The following is a 6000-nucleotide window of genomic DNA, read 5'->3' on the forward strand; positions in this document are numbered from 1 at the left end:
ACACCTACATCCAATGATTTGAAATCCTTTTGTATCAAACCTTGAATTGCATTTTTTTCAGAGTAGAAGTCAATTGAACAATATGCTAGAATGATCATTGATTTAATAATAACACATTAATTGAGATAAGATATAAATAGTACCCTACTTTTGTACAGTGACTGGGAATTCTCCACTTCAAAATGCTGTTGTCTCTTCGCTGGAGTGGTAGAGTCAAACATTTTGAGGGATCCTAGACACCATGATGACAGTCATATGGGGAATGATTCAATGCCCTTTTGACGCTTTGAAGCACCGCTTCAGCTTTGATTTTTCAATGAATTCTAGATTGAGGTGTTTACTGCTAGGTGTTTGTATGCATGCACCTGAAAATACTATTGTAATTGCTTTCAACCAGAATGAGTGACTCACTGCTAATATGTGAGATAAAGCAGTGGAAGAGTTACAAGTTTCAAAGCTGATGCATGATTTCACAAAGCCGTAAAAATACTTTTTGGTAGCATTCAATCATACTTTGATTATTAATTTCACATGATCTCTAGAATTGTAGTCCCCTCTCACTTGCTCTTATCACACACCCTCTTACTTCCTCATCCCTTACACATTCCACAAACCCTGCGTTCTCTCTTTCATGTGATCTCTCTTTCCCCACTCTGTTTTTCACGCCCACTTTCACTTTCGCAGAAGATTGCCTTGTTTCCGTCCAAGCTGTACCTACTCTGTGAGGGAGGGAAGTTTGCATTGCTGCTGTCGAGTTGTAAATGATCCCTGAGGGGCAACATGTACTACTTCTGCCACAGAGCTGCCCATGTAGAACTGGCGGGCCCTCAACCATTTATGAGGTGCCCAACTGGTCCAACCCCTCCCCCACCTTTCAGTCCAAGGACAATGAATATGTGTGAGATGTGGGTGACGTGAGGGCTCCTCATCACATTCTCTGGGGGGGGAACTCACATTGCGTTACTCCCTGACTGTAGCTGGCTCTGCTAATGCAGGAGTTGTGCATGTTTCTGTGCGGGAGTGGACATTTCACTGTTGCTACTAGTGTTATACCTGATATTTGCTTGTTAGTGAACTTTACGCAGCTCCTTCTGCTGCCGCCACTTCGCCTGTACCTATTCCCTCCATAAAGGAACTTGAAGAGCTGTTGCCCCTGCTGTACATTTCTCATGTACTACTGATCCTTGGTGTAAACGTTTCACTACACAAAGATCCAAATGGACTTTTCAATGCTTGTTTTAATTGACGTAGCGAATGGAAAGTTGTACTCTCACACATTATTTGAAATTACTTTTCTTTTGGATTTTCATGTGAAGCGAGCATTTCAAGATCGCCAAAAGCACTTTGTAGAATGTTGAACCCTGTCTGCCACGTGGCTGCATGTGTAGTGCAGCACCTTCAGCCAGCCAAGGCTTGCCGTGGGAGTTTGTGGACATTCACAGACTCTCAATGCAATCCCTGCCTTTATCCTCCCACTTCCACCCCTTGCAATTTATTTATCGCTGCAAAAATGATTGCAGTTTTGCGAGAAAATGATGCAGTAGTAAAACCATTTGTGCATGATAGGTTTCTTTTTATATAGCTGCCAAGCATATACGGAACTATTTCCTTTGTAAACGTAACTTTGAGACTATATTTGTGCAAGTGGCAACAAGTATTTAGGTCTAGCTGACCTTGTGTAGTGGCTGTTACTGCCTACCCGTTGTTTATGTCTAGTACTCTTACCATATCACCCAAAGGCTGCTCAGATCAGTTCTTATTGCTCTGGAACAAGGCCATGTTTATTTTTCTTTCTACCAACTCAACCTTACTTGAGCAGGAGATTTTCAGTAAATGTACCCATCTATCATAAACACACGGCTATTCACGTTTCTAGTTAACCTTCATATCCCCTTTCAGAAAATACAGCTCATTTTGTCAAAGCCTATGTGGGGGTGAAACATGATTTGCCCTCTACAAGAATAACTAATGATGCATTTAATCCATGGGGACGTACGGAAATTAATCTCATGGGGACTGTGTGGAAAACCGTGCAGGCAAACATTTCTCTCGTGCATCATAAAGGTCTGTCGCAGTAACAACTTAAGGAAACTCGGGGAAAAATGAATACATTAAAAGTGTGTCGCGGTTCCAATTGGATTTTAGCTAAAACAAAGTGGCAGAAAGAGGGCATTTACGTAAGACTGACTTAATGGTTTAGACACGTCAAGGCATTACCTTAACATTTTTTGTAGGACTCTGTGTTAATAAAAGAGATATGCCATACTCCTTGTGTGTTAATAAAAGAGATATTCCATACTCAGGGAAGTAGGGAAGTGTGAAGAAATAGGGGAAACATACGTTGATAAAACATAAAAGAACAGCACAATCTTCGTGACAGGCGAAGTAAAAATGTGAGCGAATACCATCTGCCATCATTGTATCTTGTACACAATTGTCTCATTTGGAAATGTTATAATGGCTATGTAGACTAGACCAAAAGCTGAAAACTGTTGGATAGAAATATGTTTTCATATTTTGTAACCAAGGCGACCGACCATCCTTCAAATACTATTTACCTCAGTTGTCTTTCCTGTTACTAAGACGGTGTTTCACGCTTCATCTTATTACCTTATGTTACATTTTTCATTGCATGATTCACATCCGATCTGTATTCTTGGCACCCTAAAACGTTGAACAGTTTGTCCATAAATTCAGCCACAGGCCTTCATGGGGTATATCCAGGTTTTGAGGGATTTCCATAACAGCAGATGGTTGTTGTGTGCCCTCCAGATGATTGGCAATGGATTCCAATTTAGATTTCCTATACTAAAAAGGATATCAGACAATTCCTTTATTTTTGCTCGAGGAGCACCAAGGAGGCCATAACCGCTAAAGTTAGGGGCTTCAAGTGCTAAAAAGGCAATGCAAACATAGGACTTAGATGTCTCTTCAAGCACTAGCAGGTATATGCATCAATATTCCTTTTTACGATTCCTTAATTGCGAAAAATAAGGAATCGCAATTAAGGAATTGCAAAATGCAATGCATCAAGAAATCGCTAAATAAATTGCGATTTCTTAATACTCCTTAATTGTGACTCGCAAATTGTGAGTCACAATTAAGGAATACCTCCCCATTCATTCCTATGGGCCTAGAGGCCCATAGGAATGAATGGGAAGACATTCTCAATTTGCAATTAGCAATTAGCGAATCGCAAATTGAGAATGCCATTTCAAGGGTGCAGGGGTGTCCAGAGGACACCCTGTTGCACCCCTGAAATCAATCTGTGCACATATGTTGTGCACAAACATGTCCTTAGGGCATGTGTGTGCACAACATGAAAGTTTGAAAAATGCACAAAAGTGCATTTTTCAAAGTTTTCGTAAATTACCATGAGGTTTAACCTCATGGTAATTTGCTCCCCCTAATTGCGATATCGCAATTTTTTTAAGTTTCATGCATTGCATTTAAGGAATCGCAAAATGCGATTCCTTAAATGCAATCGCAATTTGAGAATTCGCAAAAATTTGCGAATTCTCAAATTGCGAGGGCCTTCACCCTTCATGCATTCCAAAAGCAGATTTTGCGATCGCAAACGATTTTGCGATTCGCACCGTTTGCGATCGCAAAATCCTTTGATGCATGTACCTGAATATCCATCAATTAATGTATTTCCGCATTAGAAAGCAAACGTACATGCTTCTCAGAGTTGGCAGCGCTGTCTTTCCATCAAGCACACATGCTTGTTATATAATTCTGTTCTCTATTTAAATGTTTAATGTCATAGTTCACTAACTCCATACACTAAGTATTAACATGGTCAAGTCTGGGTGTAAGCTATTGCTTCCTTTTTCAGTCATTACTTTTTGAGGTATGTCCTCAACTGAAGGCATGTGAAAGCAGGTTTCGCAATTTATAACTAACCTTATTTAGCCTCCATTATTTTTCCCAATTAGCATGTAACCAATGTTACGTTTGCTGTCTTTCCCTTGGGCCAGTTATATAAAATCTGGTGGGGCAAATGGCACAATGCTGGAGCGCAGGAGGTAGGCAGCCCAGGCATAATCAGAAGGTCTCAATAAGACCCATTGAAGTGGCACTCCTGGACATCTAGAGAGATGCCACCCACTCACCCCCTAATAGTTGGGGATTACTACCACCCTAAAAGAGGAAACAAGCACTAGGAAGTGTAGAAGGTTGTAAACCTCATGTAAAAGTGAAGGAGAGAGACCCCTTGTGACCCAGGGGAAAGGGGTACTCCCGACCCCGAAATTTTTGTTGCCTGACGTTTAGTATAAATGTGTGCAAAGATGAAATACGGAATCCTGGGATAAGATATGTCCTAGAAGGCGAGTAGATTTAAAGATACAACGCCCTAGTGGAGCCAATAGTGAGAACGCTAGAAGATACCATTTTTTGTTGGAACTGAACCGATATCAGCGTACAAATCGAAAGATTACAAGAAACCGCCTGGCAAAAAGATGCAAAACTATAAAAAGAAATCAATATATGGTGTGCAGACAATCTAAAATGGAATAAGGAATCGTTGGTAAAGGCAACCATCCAGTGCCCTTACAGGAGAGACAACCATATTCAGTAGTCTTGATAAAGATGGTACATGAATAAACAAAACCATCGAAACGCGTCGACGCCTAGCATCGCACAATCCAATCTCCCAACCTACTCCAAGAACATAAGAAAAAATCAAGTCTTGTAGTGGGTGCTAGAAAAAGAGGGTTTTGATGTGCACTTGATGAAAGACAAATTGTTTATGTCCTAGTGTTTGTATGTCTCTCTTTTCTAAAAAATCTGCTCTTTAGATACACAGGAAGGTGATTTAATTCTACTTTTTTCACGATAGGTATTTTTAATATGTGTAAATTGTGTATTTGTTGACAAAAATTTTTTTTATTCAATGTGAAGGAATAGTTTCTTTTTATCTATGACAATGAGTTTTAACATGATTTTATTGTATGTTTGAATAAATTTTGATACTTATATATAATTGTTTTATTTGTTAAATTCTTTTGCTTAGTGAAGCCTTGTGTCCAAGACTAAACTTTTGGGCATCCCTGCTTAGTTTTTTACCTAAGGGAAATCTTTTCATTTCACTGTAAACCTCATGTTACATACTAGCAAACTTTATTACTCGATTGGAAACCCTTATTTATCAATTTCTTGCTTCCTCCCTATATTACTTAGATTGTTCCTACCATTACAAAGAAGCTGCAGGTTCTATCTCAGTTATGCTTGAAGGATTCATTACTGACCTTTGGCAGGATATGTGAGGGCACAAGAGAGTGATTCACCTTAGTTATAAATATATCAACAAACTTCCTGTCATCGAATTTAAACTCGAAGAATGTAAGTTCCGGGATGAAGAAGAGAGTTAGAGTACTGAAGGTTATAAGTAAGTCATCCTATCATTATTGCTGTCTCCTTAGAAGGATACGATAGGCATACAAAGAGAATTTGAATTCTACAGTGAAGAAGCCAGCAGCTACAAATCTCTTTATTTTTAGGGGTAAAGGGCAACTCTGTTCCTAAAAACGCAAAGATTCTTGATCAGGCAATGGAAAGGAGGACTCTCAATATTGGATATATTGAATAAAACATATTTATCAGGCAGTCCGGCAACCTCTATGGAATCATGATACAGAAAAAATACCAAAAAGTTACTTCCCAAATAAACTTATTCAAGCAGCATTTTAAATATTCTTTCGAATATACAGTGGAGTTGAATATTTTCAAAACAAGTTGCTTTATATACGGTATAAGATAGGGGAAGTTAATTGTAAAGTAGTTCCAGGGATTACAATTGTTATCAAAAATTGTGAAAAAAAATTAATAATAAAGATTTTTGTGATGGAGTATTAACGTGTGGTGGAAAGACACGAGAAAATACAGGTCAATGTGTTACATTCTCAAATGGCATTAAACATGAATGAATTGGAGATGGTAGTCACTCACCTCACAATAAATTCAATTAGTTGGCCAACATTAAAATTAAAAATTAAA

Source organism: Lissotriton vulgaris, chromosome 5 (assembly GCF_964263255.1).
Source record: "Lissotriton vulgaris chromosome 5, aLisVul1.2, whole genome shotgun sequence".
Lineage (NCBI taxonomy): Eukaryota > Metazoa > Chordata > Amphibia > Caudata > Salamandridae > Lissotriton > Lissotriton vulgaris.